The sequence below is a fragment of the Coenobita brevimanus genome, chromosome 27, assembly GCF_032717465.1.
Source record: "Coenobita brevimanus isolate Jiangsu-jjx chromosome 27, ASM3271746v2, whole genome shotgun sequence".
NCBI lineage: Eukaryota > Metazoa > Arthropoda > Malacostraca > Decapoda > Coenobitidae > Coenobita > Coenobita brevimanus.
Window position 1 is genome coordinate 30,713,877 of NC_136980.1, and position 17,520 is coordinate 30,731,396.

The window sequence follows — 17,520 nt, forward strand, 5'->3', positions numbered from 1 at the left end:
TTACACTGTTAATCTTTTCTCTCCGTTGGGCTCCTCCGGTCATAACCTTATCACCTTAACCTGTCCTATCACTCCGATACTGCCTGTGGACCCTCCAAAGAAACGTCATCTGTGGCACTTTGGAGCTGCAGATTGGGAGGCCCTCAGGCAGTACTTCTTTGATTTTCCCTGGAATGATTATTGCTTCCATGGCCGGGAGCCATCTGAGTGTGCCTTAAGCATTACAGAGGTTATTCTTTCGGGCATGGAAGCATACATGACTTTCTCGTATCCTTTGTCTAACGCAAGAAAGCCTTGGTTTAATCACGCTTGTTCTAATGCTGTCCGCAACAAGGAGAGGGCCTACAAAAGGTACCGGAGCCAACCCACCCCTGAATCACATCATCTTTACGTTTCTGCCCGGAATCGTGCTAAGTCTGTTCTTCGCTCTGCTAAAAAATAATTTCATCCGTACTAAATGCTCTCAACTCTCCAACTCGAATTCTTCCTGCTCCTTCTGGCACCTTGCCAAAAGCCTTTCTAACAACTTTACCTCATCATCCTTCCGTCCTCTTTTCTACTCTGATGGTTCTGTAGCTATTTCTTCTGCTGATAAAGCAGATCTCTTCACTCAGACCTTCTCCACTTCCACCTTAGACGATTCTGGTGCTGTTCCTCCATCACTTCCCCACTCTGACTTCCTCATGGCTGCCATTAAAATTTCTTCAGCTGATGTATTTTCTGCCATCACTGGCCTCAATACGAACAAGGCATATGGGCCTGATGGAGTCCCTCCTGTTGTTCTCAAGAACTGTGCTTCTGTACTTACATCCTGCCTAGGTAAACTCTTTCGCCTTCGTCTGTCAACTTGTACCTTTCCTTCTTGCTGGAAGTTTGCTCTCATTCAGCCAGTCCCAAAGAAGGGTGACCATTCCCAACCCTCTAACTATCGTCCAATTGCTTTAACATCCAGTATTTCAAAAGTTTTCGAGTCAGTTCTTAATAGAAAATTTTAAGGCATCTTTCCTATCACAACCTTCTTTCTGATCCTCAGTACGGGTCCCGTCAGGGACGCTCCACTGGCGATCTTCTCTCCTACCTTTCAAACTCCTGGTCATCCTCCTTTCGGGACTTTAGCGAGAGCTTTGCCATTACACTTAACATCTCAAAGGCTTTCGATCGAGTCTGGCATAAATCTTTAATCTCCAAACTGCCCTCTTACGGTTTCTATCCTTCTGTCTGTGCCTTCATCGCTAGCTTCCTTTCTGATCGTTCTGTTGCCGCTGTTGTAGACGGCCATCATTCCTCTTCTAGATCTATCAACAGTGGTGTTCCTCAGGGCTCTGTCCTATCACCAACTCTCTTCCTTTTATTCATCAATGGCCTTCTACGCTGTACATCTAACCCTATCCACTCATACACTGATGACTCCACCCTTCACCTTTCCATTTGGTTCCCTCAATGCTCATCTCAACAATTACTTCAACAAACAAGGGATGAGGCTATGGTACACTTAATGTCTGACTTGGCTCTTATCTCTGACCGGGGTAAAAATAATCTGGTTGTTTTTAATGCATCTAAGACTCAGTTCTTGCACCTATCAACCCGTCAAAATCTTCCACATGTATACCCAATAATGTTTAATAATATTCAACTAAATCCTGCATCAACCTTGAACATGCTTGGGGTTTCATTTACTCGGGACTTATCTTGGAAAGATCATATTACATCTCTTGTAAAATCTGCTTCCAAGAGATTAGGTGTGCTAAGCCGACTCCATTCCTTCTTTACCCCTGCACAATTGTTGACTCTATACACGGGTTTTATCTGCCCCTGTGTGGAGTACAACTCTCATGTGTGGGGAGGTTCCCCACATACAGCTCTTCTCAATAGGGTGGAGTCAAAGACTTTTCATCTCATTAACTCTCCTCCTCGTACTGACTCCCTTCAACCACTGTCTCTTCACCGCACTGTTGCATCTTTATCTCTTCTCCATTGCTACTTCAATGGTCACTGCACCTCTGAACTGTCTGCTTGCATTCCTCCACCTCTACGATGGGCGCGTAGCACCCGTCTAGCAGCAAACTCTCATCCCTTCTCTGTCCAACTCTCTAATGCAAGAGTTAACCGTTACTCCCAGTCCCTCATTTATGCAACAGGTCAACTCTGGAAATGTTTCTCTCTGTCTGTATTTCCCGCTTCCTATGATCTCCAGTCTTTCAAACGCAATGTGTCCAGGCAACTCGAAATGATCGGAGCTTGAATTTGGCTCTCTCTTGTATTTTGTTTTTCTCTTGGAGGGAACTGTTATTGCAGGCTCATGGTTTTTGGTTCCTTCTTCCTCGCATAAAAAAAAAAAATGTCATCCCTTTTCTGTCCATCTCTCAAATGCAAGAGTTAACCGTTACTCTCGGTCCTTCATTTATGAATCAGGTCAGCTCTGGAACTGGCTCTCTTTGTCTGTATTTCCTATTGCCTATGATCTCCAGGCATTCAGGCGCAGTGTGTCCAGGCTTCTCGAAATGAACGGATCTTGAATTTGGCTCTCTGTTCTATTTTTTTTTTTTTTTTAATGATGGGCATGGTTTGCGGGTTCCCGGCCTTTGGTTCCTTTTTCTTTTCATTAAAAGTAACTTATGTGGTCAAATATTTTTATAAGCATTTCATTTCTGGCTGATTATTCAGAGCAGAAAGAGGGAAAATGCCTGTACTGCCTTGTGATGCTGTTAACCTATGACTGACTCAATTCAGCCATATTTAGAAAACTGAGATATCATAGCAAAAGTATGCAGAGAACTGACAGACTGTGACAAACTGATGAACAAATAATTCGCGGAGTAAAAAACAAAGCTATGAAACGTTTTACTGACGGCTCCCTGGACAGACCAAAACTAGCTGCTGTGGCATTGGATAGACTCCAACAAAAACAAGCACTGATCGGTGACGATGTATAAGTTTGGTACAGTCGACAGCAGAAGTTCGTCCCTCTCAGCGTCCGTGATACGAGCCTGTTGATCTGGGAACATTGTGTGAGATAGAGTTGTCAAGTATGATTTAAATGGCTAACATTGTAGAAATGTGTTCGGAGATAAGAACACATTCCCTAATGATAACATTGTATTGCAGCAGGTGGGATAATAACGTTACTGTGAAATGTATGACATTGGTGTATAAAGATTCTTTTTTACGGACACAGACGCACAGGATTATTTGGACTGGACTGATGTTACCAGCAAGTATTATATGAAGTATTATAGAACGTTTGCAGTTCTAAAGGTGAGGTTGCAAGAAAACATCGATTACGTCAGTTACACACTAAACAAAGAAACTGACAGTGCTTGTTTCGCGAGTGTACGGTTTTGTTTTCCAAGTTGTCACTACCCTTCCTGACCTCTCTCCCCACCCATTTCTCCTCTTCTCAGTCACGCTCTGCCATCATCCACATCTTATTGCTAATGCTGAAAATCGTATGCCTGTAGGTAGAGTGTGAAAAGTAATCAATATAAAAGTGTTAAATGAGCTTCTCCAACCTCATCGCTATGAAGTATTATCCATGACTTGAATGTAAATGTTATTAATATGAATAAATCGTCACTGTGGTGGTTAGGAGACATTACACGTCAACATTTATGTAACACATATTATCATCGTTGATACAATGCTCCAAATACACTCCCTCTTCACCCCCTCGCAGTCTCCCCTCCACCATCCACTGTCTCCATCACTCCCCCCTCCCTTCCACCCCTTGTTGGTTGAGGGTTGGTGCCCCTCCCGGTAAAATAACTAACTCAGTGTCAAATGGCCACCCTTTACGGGATTATGGTGTCTGGCAATAGATAGATAGTTTCTAGCGTGCAACACTCCGAACCCCTTCCCACGGTTTTATTGTACTGACCCTGACGGACTTCATTTACTTATTTCAAATGTCTGTTTTCTCTCCTTTCTTCATTTTTGTTTCAGGAACCAACCAATATAAAGACGTTTGGGTTAGGTTTTTGGATTGTATTCTGTAACATTGTGTATTATTATAATATTGACAATGGCAGTCAAGGGGCATTAACTGTTCAAAGAACAGTAGTCAGTGCTTCAATTCTGCCATCATTTAATTACTCCTCCTCCATAGCCATTAATCTCATGCTTACACATATTTTTATTCTTTAGTCCTTGATACTGAGCACTGAGAATTACGATGGACATTTTGTAATATAAGTAATCTGGTTACATGTGTGTAATACAATTGGCTATATAATGGGCACGAGAATTGTGTCTATAATGTCACTACAATTACGAGTTAAATTCCTGTATATGATAACTATTCAAACCATGAATAACCGATCTAGTTAGAGAGGGAAAACGAAGCAGGGTATATTAAACAAAACCGTGGGGAGGGGAGGGGGTGTTGAGGGAGAGAAACAAGGGGAACTGGTAGAGGGGGGGGAGGAAGGGAGGGGGGAGTAATGGAGACAGTGGATGGGGGAGGGGAGACTGCGAGGGGGTGAAGAGGGAGTGTATTTGGAGCATTGTATCAACGATGATTATATGTGTTACATAAATGTTGACGTGTAATGTCTCCTAACCACCACAGTGACGATTTATTCATATTAATAACATTTACATTCAAGTCATGGATAACACTTCATAGCGATGAGGTTGGAGAAGCTCATTTAACACTTTTATATTGATTCCTTTCCACACTCTACCTACAGGCATACGATTTTCAGCATTAGCAATAAGATGTGGATGATGGCAGAGCGTGACTGAGAAGAGGAGAAACGGGTGGGGAGAGAGGTCAGGAAGGGAAGTGACAACTTGGAAAACAAAACCGTACACTCGCGAAACACGCACTGTCAGTTTCTTTGTTTAGTGTGTAACTGACGTAATCGATGTTTTCTTGCAACCTCACCTTTAGAACTGCAAACGTTCTATAATACTTCATATAATACTTGCTGGTAACATCAGTCCAGTCCAAATAATCCTGTGCGTCAGTGTCTGTAACGAAGAATCTTTATACATCAGTGTCATACATTTCACAATAACGTTGTTATCCCACCTGCTGCAGTTCAATGTTATCATTAGGGAATGTGTTTTTATCTCCGAACACATTTCTTTAATGTTAGCCATTTAAATCTTACCTGACAACTCTACCTTACACAGTGTTCCCAGATCAAGAGGCTCATATCACAGACGCTGAGAGGGACGAACTTCTGCTGTCGACTGTACAAGTTTAAAGTTCACATGCAAAATTGCTTAATTGAAAATAAAACATAAATAAGTAAATAAATTAATTAATTAATAAAACGCCAGTAGCGCTAACACCAGCTTATTATTTACTGTAGCAAAGTATGATCAATCTTAGTTATTAAGGGCAGTGTATGGATACTAATGATCTCGATAGATTTGAAACATACGTAAATGAAAAGTTACCAGAATTTCTTCCAACACTGATTGGTTACAGAAGAAGAACTAGTCGCTGAAATCCTTGTGTTTTATTACAGAAAGTAGTTTATTTCCTTTCCCGCCTTCCTTGGTTAAAAAAAAAAAATGATTTGGTGGAATGGGGGTGGGGGGGATAGTGGAAATCCCATTCCAACTACACACATCTGTTGCATCATATGACAGAATAGAGAGACTTCAGCCTACGCACTTGTCCAGTCAGTGGTCAAAATCCAATTTGGAAATTTAAAAGATCCCAATATTGTCTATCTATCTATCTATATACCTAGGCTGCTTCCCCCAAGCAAAGGGAGGTAGCCGAGACAGGACGACACACTCCCCATTTACTCATCCATTCAAACACAGTCATTCGCATCTTAGCCCCAAAGGGAAGAAGGACAGATCCTCACCGCACCACACCACACAAGGATCAACTGCGCAGTGCAATCAGTGACATCCGCAGCAGGGCCCGACAGCAGAGCTGGTTTACTTCTGCCACATCATATTAGACCCATCCCCTTACTCGCACCTGACCTGACTAGCTGATCAAACCAAATGCGGGAGAATATCCCCTCAGGGCTGCGTCATCATTTATTCATTCACAGTTTCTCTCTATTTATTTCTGTCATGCAGAGCCACTCTTCCTTGCTCAACAGACATCCCTCTCGCATCCAGCGCTCTCTTCACACTGTCCATCCATCCTTTTCGTGGCCTCCCTCTCAGCCTTACACCTCTCACATCTAATTATCTTTTTCACCAATCGCTCATTATCCATTCTCTCCATATGCCCAAACATCGCAACACCCTCTGCTCAACTGTACCAGCCATCTCCCGAACAACTCCAGTTCTCCTTCGCACTTTATCATTTCACACTCGATCCATACGCGTCACTCCACACATACTCCTTAGACACCTTATCTCCATTACATTCAAACTTTTCCTCTCTGCTACACCCACATTCCATGTCTCAGCCCCATATAACGCAGTCGATACCACAACACCCTCATACAGCCTTCTCTTTACATCCATTCTAAGTGAACAACATCTAAACACTTTTTCATTCCTCCCAGCACCTTTCCTACTTCATTTATTCTAAACTTCACTTCTGCATCTATTCTTCCATCCATAGCAACATGCGACCCTAAATATTGAAAACACTCAACCTCCTCAAGCAACTCACCATTCAAAACTATATTCATCCCCCTACCATCTACCAACCTCGTACACTTCATCACTTTACTCTTATTCTCATTTACTTTCAATTTCCTCCTTTCACACACCCTTCCAAACCCCTCTACCAACTGTCTCAATCTCTCCTCTGAATCAGCCACCAGTGCAGTATCATCTGCAAACAGCAGCTGCTTCAGATTCCACTCTCCACCATCGACATTCACCAGACTCAGACCTCCACCTAAAACTCTTGCATTCACCTCTCTTGCAACACCATCCATATAAATATTAAACAACCAAGGCGACATCACATATCCCTGTCGCAGCCCCACTCTCACGGAAAACCAATCACTCACAGCATTTCCCACTCTTACACACGCTATACTATTTACATAAAAACTTTTCACCCCTTTTAGTAACCTACCATCAAGTCCATATAAACTTAAAACAGTCCACAAAGCCTCCCTATCAATTCTGTCATACGTTTTCTCTAAATCCACGAATGCCCAAAACACATCTTTGCCTTTCGCTAAATACTTTTCACACACTTGTCTCACAGCAAACACCTGATCCACGCATCCCCTCCCTCTCCTAAAGCCACACTGCTCATCACCAATTACTCCCTCTGTACCCTCTCTAACTCTCATAATTAACACTCTACCATAAACCTTACCTACAACACACAACAGACTTATACATCTAAAGCTAGTACATTCATACTTATCACCCTTGCCTTTATACAAAGGGACCACACAAGCACTTTGGCCAGTCAATTGGCACCATACCTTTCACAAAGCACACATTCAACAATCTTACTAACCAGTCAACAATAGTCACTCCACCATCCTTCAGGCATTCCACAGCACACCTATCCATACCTGCAGCTTTCCCTGTTTTCATCTCCTTTACTGCCTTCTCCACTTCCTCCTTCGTGATCAAAGAATCACTCAATTCTCCGAACACACTTATTCCTTGCACCCTTCCATCTGCCACAATCTCAGCCACCCTTTCCTCCTCTACATTTAACAATCTTTCAAAATACTCAGCCCATCTCTTCCTTACTGCATCCATCTCAATTAATATCCTTCCATCCTCTGCTTTTATTCGCTCTTCCTTCCCCGACTCTCCCTTTCGCACCCTTTTCACCTCCTTCCAAAACAATTTTCTTATTCTGTTGAAAATTCTCAGTCAGCTGCCTACCTCACCTCTCATCTGCTGCCACTTTAGCATCACACACAGCTCTTCTCGCCCTATTCCTCCTTTCCTTATACCAAGATTGTGCCTCTATTTATATTCCACATAAGAATGAGTATGTATTACTTTTTTAGATAAATATTTTTTGGTTTTCTGAGAATAAGTTTTTACTTTTTAAAAAAATGGATCTATGACATCTTTATTTTTAAATGATTAAATTTTAATTGCATTTTTCTCTCTGTAAGTTTTCATTTACATAATTAGTAAAATTATATAAAACAAAGCCTTTAACCCCTAAACCACGGGATGTCACTTTCGTGATGCTTGGGAGCAAGGGATTATACCGCAGGGCATCACTTTTGTGATTCTGTGTTATTTTGAATTCGCCCGGGCTTTTGAGTGGTGGCTTGTATCATCTATCAGTACTGCCAATGTCCAACACTAGTCAGCAATCCTAATCTCATTTGTACTCCCATCCATTGTTGACAATTTAGCCATTTCTCCCCGTTCTTGATTCCCTTCCCTACCTCCCCTCCATTACCCTCTGCTCTCACCTGCCCGGCCACGCTGTGCTAAGAAAATCTTCCCTGGAATTTTCCACTGATTTCATCCATTGAAATAAGCCCTATACCTTATTCTTTTACAAAATAATATATACAGAAAAGAAGTAAGGTAAGTGATAGTGCCATACACCTGGAATTGGCTAATTATCACCTGACAACACCTCACGTGTACTCGTTCGCTAATTTTCCCTGTTTATTTCCCCTTGAAATATGCCATATAATCTATTCTCGTAATAAAAATATATATAAAAAAGGAAGGGAGAAGCCTAAGTGATATTTACATTCACCTGGAACTACCTAATTTATGTGTTGTATGCCAATCATTTCATAGCGCTTATATTAGCAGCTGTCACCATGCTGACATTGGCAGCCTTTCACTGCCCCTAGGCCACCACAGCATTCAGTTTACTGTCGTCTTTCAAGGTGGAACCACGTCAGATTCGCGCCTGTCCAATTCCGCCGCTTTTTAGCCCCATGCAAAGGGCCCTATGACCTCTACCCCTACTAAACCTCATGTGGAAATGGGTAAAGGGCTAAGTGACTGCTGTGGAACGTGAACTAGCTAATTTATCAATGAAAATGATGGACAGTGACTACTATCTTTCTGGTGACTAAAACAGTGCAAGTGGAAATGTAAATAATGTGTAATTAATGTGTTAACAGCAAGTGAAAGCAATGAATGAAAATATAAGTGAACAGTGGAAAATAGTTTTATAAGTTACTGCAAGTGACAGTGCATAACACAGTGTAAATAAGATAGAAATGTAAATAATGTAAATAAAATAGAGAATGTAAATAGAAATGTAAATGAGTAGTAATATAAGAATACGAGTATATATACGAGTATATAGTAATGAAAGTGAAAGTTTCCCTCTAGCATGTATGAATACTATGAGTTATGAGAGTGAAAATGAAAGTGACAGATTCGCTCTCAACGCTAGTATACAGGACAAGAAAGTGAATGTTACGTATTTTACTGAAAGAGAAATTGAATGTCAACAGTGACAATAAACTACTATTACTGAAGGAAACTTATGGATAAAGACTGCAGATATATATGTGTTATATAGTAACAGAAATATAAAGTGTGAGTGTTTTTATGAATAATAAATGACAAAGTTACAGCAGCGAACGAGCGCAAGCGGGAAGCTGGTATGCGCTCATAATTTTCACTGCTTTCAGAGTTTTTTTTTTTTTTGGAGTATGGATTCCAAACTATTTGAAAATCATAGACTAGTGTTTCTAGTGATAATATCAGGCTGTGGTAATCATATTACAGGGTGTCGGGAAGTGTAAAGTGGAGACTTCGTTACCCAGATTCAGAAGTCTCCACAAGTCCTACAGTACTCGACGAAGGTTCAACAAACATCCTAGGAGAAAGCTGAAGGTATGTGCCATAGGCATATTTAATTATAATATTCTAGGACTAATAACTGATTTTTGGCAAATATTTTTCCAAAGTCTGTCAGAAAGTGAATATCCCAGCAGGACATGCAACGAGCACCAAAACAACCCTGCTGTTTAGGGGTTAAATGGATCTTCTTTATAATATTTAATATGTAATAAAACATCACCATTACAAACGGGATTTTAAAAAACAACCTAAATAGAAAATATATTTTCTCAAAATATCAATGCTTATAACAGTTTTTTTCCAGCCCTGGAAATTAGAAAACCACAAACTTGGGCGCCACCTCTGCAGTAAGTGCATGATAACGAATGTATGAGAGAGAGAGAGAGAGAGAGAGAGAGAGAGGGAGATCAAGGACTACAAAATAATGTGGGAGGAGGTCGAGAATTTAACAAGCTGGTGTGTGTAGATGATAGCTTACAGCTCTGGATCCGGGTTCCGATGATAAAATTTAGCAGTTGTGTAAGTTCGGAAGTGTTAATGAGAGAAGGAAACTCTTCATGAATATGCTATAAAAGCAAGGTGATGAGATGTAGCAAGAAGCTGACCACTACGAAGGGAAAGTAAACCCCTGAGCAAAGTTTCGCCGACACTTCCGATGGCTGTGGAAATACAAGATGCTCTATTTGTTTTTATGTGATAGGAGTATGATGCACACAACAATGAGTATGAAAGGGAGGATAATCTCTGCTGTCTGGGAGGGAACAAGAAGTATGGGAAACAGGACATTGTGTTCGCAGAGAATGGTAAGCCAAGTTTTGCTCGTGGCTGTACAACTAAATGTGGAAGTAGAATTGTTCAACAGTTACGACTGCGAAATAAAACAGATGAACTGTGTAGAGTTAAATAACTTGAAGAAGAATATATCTTTCGATAGACCACGTTATTAGCCAACAAGCCAAACGTGGGTGCTATCGTGTTCCCAAACTTAAATTTTGATAATTTTCAAATCTCTGACTGCGGCTGTCTCATCAACCTCTGATTAAATCTATGTCGCATACACATTCTGTAATTCTGCAATATAAAATTATTTGTCCGTCTACTAAATTAGCTGACACTATGTACTTGTCGTTTTCTCCTTTTTCTGATATCTCTGATTCTAGAAGGTTTCACTGTTTAACACATCTCCTTGGTGAAGAAACCAAAATTTTGTCTCTCATCAGTTGTCTAGAATAGTGCTAAGCATCCTACTAGTAACCTAAGCTGACTTCTGCGTACTAATGCCAGTCTTTTTTCTCTGTTGGTCTCCTTCGATAACAAATCTGTTTCACTATATTATCCTCTCTTCCCTGTATAGCCATTGGACTTTCGCAAATAGCTGCGTTTTGTGTGATATCATGCCATGTATTTTGAGGTCTCACACAACAATTCTTTGACTTTTCCATTCATAAATTATTGTTTCCATGGTTGAGTACTAATTAACTATGCTAAGCACATTGCAAGCATTCAAGTATTACCATTTTGGCCATGGGATAATACATTCCTCTTTCCTATCCTTTGACTAATGCGCAAAGCCTTGGTTTAATCATACATTGGAAACTGTCCAAAAGTGCCCGTGAGAATCAGATGCACTTTATGTTTCTTCATGGAATAAGGTGAGTATGTATTTATTCCTACCAAAGACAATTTTTTTTTTTTTTAATTTTTAATGCATGAAACTTCCAGATACAACCTCTTATACAACCTCTTCCTGTTCCTTCTGTCACTCTGATGAAAGCCTAACCAGTAACTATAATATTTTCGTTCTCTTTCCTCCTCGTTTGCATTCAGTTTGATTTTTAGCTGTTCTGTCCACCGATAAAGCTGTACTCTTTCTTCGTGCATTTGCCTCTGATGATATACTGGATATTTCCGGTGCTTTTCTTCCACCTATTCCATCTCCCCTAACTTCCTCATGCCTAACATTAATGTTTCTTAAAAACACGTAATTTCTGGCCCAACTGATGTCAATACTAATGAGGCACATAGTTATGGTAGGGATCACTCAATGTTTAAAAGACCTACATCAACGCTGCTAAAGTAAGCTTTTTACGTTCCATCAAAAATGCACAGTTTGTAAACTAAACTAAAGCCTTCCTCTTCAACTAAAGAGAGAGAGAAAAAAAAGAAAAAATAGTCTGGGATGGAGGGTATAGCTTTACTCCCATCTTTTGTGGTACAAATGATCATCATCATCCAACATTGTTTCCCACATTATAAATAAGAAGGGAAGGATCCAGACACAGAAATAACACGTTAAGGTACGAGACCAATCATCAGAAGTCACAGTGCGAAATGGCCATACCTATACACTCGCTCGCTTATTCATGCTTTATAATTATTGACTCCGCGTCACAAGCAATAGCATCTGCACCAATCTGCTCGCGTGGATCCTGTGAATTATTATTATTTTTTTTTTATACAGACAGTTTAACGTCTGGTTTTCGTTGCAGAAATTTTGCAGAAAATGTAAAAAAAAAATTACCCAAAATCGATATCACTGCTCTCCTTTTTTTTTTTTTTTTTTTTTTTTTTCAGGAGACATCATTAACCTACTTAAGTTCTTGCAACTCACTCTCAGATTAATAAAAATCCTCTAACACTAGCTGGAATAGATAACTATAGCTGTTCTAGTCATGAGACAATTATTGGTGACACTGTTAACGCTAAGGTTCGTAATGTTGACCCATATGATTTTTTTTTCTTTATCTGGAACACCGGGGTACTAGAGTTCTTCACACCATCAGAGGGCTAATATAGGAAAGATTAAAATGTCATACTGTAGGCTATATAAATGATTTTTTTTTTTTTTCAATCTATTTTCACAGCAGTTTCCAACAATGAACTATAGTTTCCCTCTGTCGTTTTAAATGATATTTCAATTCAGCTTTTATGCAGTGCATGGTGTTCGACACACCTATTTCCTGCAGTTTTTACTGAAAGGATTTGCCTTTTTTAGTTGTGGATTGGAGTTTCAATGTATGTAGACTGAGTCACAACGAACAAAGAATAATTTACTGCACCTTTCTTCTCTAATAATACTACAAAAGAACGCGCTATGGACTTTATTTTGATACATCGACAATTTTATAAAAGTACGAAAATGATGTGATTGTGGAATTTTAAGTGCGCGTGAAACAGTCAAGAAGTGTAATGTCGTAAGTACAGTTAGAACATTACGATCTTCATTTTTGTCTTCGGTGCCTCGTTGAAAACATTTAACCTATGTACCGATATCTATTTCATCATAAACCAGAACTGCCTCAATCACTGTAGTACTTGAAATTTGCCATGACAATAGCAGCTAAACTCAACAAACTTGTCACTTGACTGTTCACGTCCACTGAAAGTACCTAGTATTGTGCAGAATTTAATACCTCAGGTGTCACCGCCGTATTAAGTGTTAAAAATGTCTTAATACCCAAAATCATTTACGTAACACTCGAAATCGGCACCTGGGTTTACGAAAAAAAAAAAAAAAATCAGCTACAGATGATAACAGGTTTAGAAGTAATAACATGAAATGCAAACAGATATTATGAAAGTAAACTTTTACATGGTTACATGGGGGAACTAAACCGGCTACAGGAACAAGTTGTGAATGCAGTAACTGCCGATGCATCTAAAAATCGTTTAATAATTTCAACATGACAGATTTGAAATGTCTGACTCATTTTTTATCTCAAAACGTAGGTGAATAGTTGAGGAACTCTGTCATAAATTCAAGTAAAATACCGAACTCTTGTCACAGATCAGTGCAATTAGTTTTATCACAGTATTTTACGCTCATTACTCTCTGTGAAAATATCAGCTTTGTGAAATTTGCTGCGATTATGTGACTTTTTCTTCTTTTCGTTATATATATATATATATATATATATATATATATATATATATATATATATATATATAGGCTATATATACCGGTACTGTATAATCTGCCGTAAGATGGGAAAGGAGGTCCGGATGATTATATATATATATATATATATATATATATATAGAGATATATATATATATATATATATATATATATATATATATATCATCCGTTTGAGTGTCCACTGCAGGACCGGTCTATCCCTACCGAAGCAGGGACGATATAGCCAATGTATCTCAACCTAGTGGCTTAGGCTGTCTGGTACAGATGTATGTAGGGTGAGAAGTGCTTGTAAGTGTAAATGTAGTGTTGGAGTGGCTTTGGATGTGTGTGTAGTCTGTGAACCAAGTGTAATCGGCCTGCCTTGTATCGGCTTGTAGGAATTCCTCAACTAATCACCAATATATCAGCTTATTGGAACCCCACAGCTGATCACCAGTTTATATATCAGCTTAGACGTGACTGCACTGTTCCAAGCAAGGTTATCAAGATATAACGTTCCGCCTGGTCGAAGTCACTTCCGGCTGACAGTCTCCACCAAATGTCTCCTCACACTGGAGATGGTGGGAATCGGTGTAGATCCTGTTGAAGGAATGGTAGAGGTAGCATGTGCAGGTGAAAGAAAACTGAGCAGATTTATTCTCTTTTTTGGCCACAGAAAAATACAACTGCGACACAGAGAGAGCTCAGAGTAAATACGTCCCTCTCGTTTGAATGATAAGTGCGTTCTGCTCTAGCTGGCTGGCTTCCCCGTTGGGAGTGGCGCTGAGGTCAGCATAAAAACAGAGGTGCCAAATCCCACAGACAACTGGGATTTATACATGAATAGAAGTATTACAACTTTACCATGCACATTACTGTATACACCTCAGTAAAGTAGTACTTATTACATTAAAGTGTACCAGGGTAAATATTTCCCCAAGACTTTAACATATACAATTCATATTTCTCTATCGCCTTCCCTTTACCCTCACTGTTTATTATATATATATATATATATATATATATATATATATCATTTCCCGTGGCACCCCACGGGATGCATAGGGCCTTGATGAACTCTTGTCTCTTGCCATCTCCTTGAAGTCCCACCAACACTTCTCTCCTACTTCTCTTCTCATTGTCCTCAACCAAGTTTCCCTCAGCCTACCTCTACCTCTTTTTCCTCTAGCAGTCCACTCTGGCACATCCTTTATTAAACTGCCTTCTTATCTGTATATGTGCCCCAGCCACTTCCAGCGAGACGGTCTCACATCATATTCATTAACTGGTTCCACTCTCGTAATATCCCTAACTCTTTCATTTGTAACTCTGTCTTGCCACTTTACCCCATGAATCCTTCTCAGTATTTTATTCTCAAATCCTAATACTTTCTGATCTGTTGCAAATGTAGGCTACTGTACCATGACTCATGCCCATAAATTAAAATTGGTCTAACCATGGATTTGTATATTTTCACCTTAGTATGTACCGAAAGCATATTATTATTCCAAACAGATTTCAACATTCCAACAGCTCGCCAAACCTGTCTAATCCTCTCCTCAATTTCATTGTTTAATGATCCATTAGATGATACAATCGTTCCCAGATATTTAAAGTTTTCTACATTCTTCACCACATTATTCCCAATTACACAATCAATCTGGTTCTCCACGTTCATGTTAATAATTTCAGTCTTTCCACAATTTATTGCCAATCCCACTTTTTCTCCCTCCTCAACCAGCATCACGTAAATACTTCCGCAAATCAGTACAATATCATCAGCATATTCCAAATCCATCAGCTTCATATTTTCTTTCCAGTTAATTCCTGCACCTGTTCTCCTCACACCCTTTCTCATAACATAATCATTCTTGTCCCCAAAAGCCACAAAAAAGAAAGAAAAAGAAAACATTTATGATGGGAATCGTGGAATTTGCATAGAACCTTCCGATTTAAGAAGTAAATTATTGGGTAAATAATCATGTAAGAATGTGAAAGTGTCATCGGAGTGAAGCGATTAATATCCTTACCTCAATGGCTATCCTTTATTCGTTAACCATTTGACAGCTCTGCACATCTGTCCCCATGTGTCTTGTGTAATTATATATTCTCAGGTGGGTGTGGCGCAGAAGGGACAGAGCATAACGTTTCGTTGTGTCTAGTGTTAAAAATGAATGAACTGACTCTGCTCCGCTAGATTCTAAGGAACAACCTACCACTATTTAGTTTAGCCTCAGTCCTACCAGTAATCACTGCAAAATTGTGAAGTCCCAGCCCACAGCAGATGACTTTACCAAACTTAAGCTCACAGGAATCGGAAATAATACCCTAAGTAACCCTAAACAGATTTCCATGACAACACCACAGTTACCATTAAAGCCATATTATGTAGCGAAATTTTCCCAGTTGATATGAAACGCATTTTCTCGTGAAACCGACTTGATCCTCCTTTTCCTCTTCCTCCCTCAAGAAAAAGGATCCACTTTGTCGTACTCCTCACACACGCTATAGAGAAGGAAAAATTGACTATCTAATTAAATGATTCTCAAGTGGTTAATAGCCATTAATATTATACCTTCCCGGGGATTTCATCAGTAGTGTTTTTTTTTTTCCTTTCCTCTCACTATACATTTTTCATTATCTTAGGACAGACCTCGAACAGGAATCATTAGATACAGCCTTCATTAACCATATCCCTACTACTGGCTATCCTTAGCTAACCAACTTCGTATGGATTTCACGAGAATAAAAGGGGAAATACTTCCTCTGGCTTTTCCTCTATCGACCTGAACTCATAATTTTTAATTGAGTCTTGCTGCTAACAGACAACCTTTTCTAGCTCAGCCAGGCATCCTCGTAGTGAAATAGTTCGGATATATATAATTATTCCAGTTCAAAAACGTATACCAAAGCTGAAAATAACTGTCTGGACATAGCGTGAATAAAAGAAAATATGCTTCATCGCAGTGTTGAAGGTATCCCTGAGACGATGACAAGGCACCCATAGCTAAGTATATTAGTCTGGTGGCAGCAAGATTAATACAATTACGGTGTCTATCGACATCATAGACTTAGTGGTGGTTAATGTTTTGCCTTAAGGGAGACATGAAGGACATATATTATCATCCAATATGACTTTTTTTTTTTATTAAAGGATATGTTATTGTAAACTGTTAGATCGATTTTCCTAGTGATACAGTAAAAACCTTTTCCTCCATTAATTTTTTGTTGCAGTTTTTTTTTCTTAAGCGTTATAAAGCAGCTTGCACACCGTAATATATTATCCTATGTCAATCTTCATTTAATGTGTGTTACACACTCCTGAATATTCTGTACATGGAAATGCCACTCCTGTGATTTTTTGGGGGGGAGGATGGGAGGGAGAGCTTAAGTTTTCCATCAGAGAAATTTACCTATGGCACTTGGGACTACATTTTAATTATCCACAGAGTTGTCATACTTTCAATCCTCTTCCGAGAACTGCAAGCAGAATCAAAATTTTGTTAATAACTATTTAATGCAGAAAATAAGAAAACTAACATTTGAGATACGAGTGCTCAAAATTTTTCTTGCTTATAAAGTCAGGTTTCTGTAATATATATATATATATATATATATATATATATATATATATATATATATATATATATATATATATATTTTATTGTAACAGGCTTGTATTTATTACATCTATGATAAATTTAAGCATTTTGGACACTGCTGGAACATGGTCCCCGTTTGTTTCCAGATTATTATCTACTCAAAGGTGAAGGTACAATAAGGTGCCACCGCACTGTCACCAGGTTCACTTGCTAAGACCCTTAGAAACCATTTGGATTACACTTGCTGCTGATTTTGTGGCCTTCCTCTTTTTCTTCTTTACTTCAGTAGACTTCCTCATCTTTGTAAGGTCCTACCTGCTGAGAAAT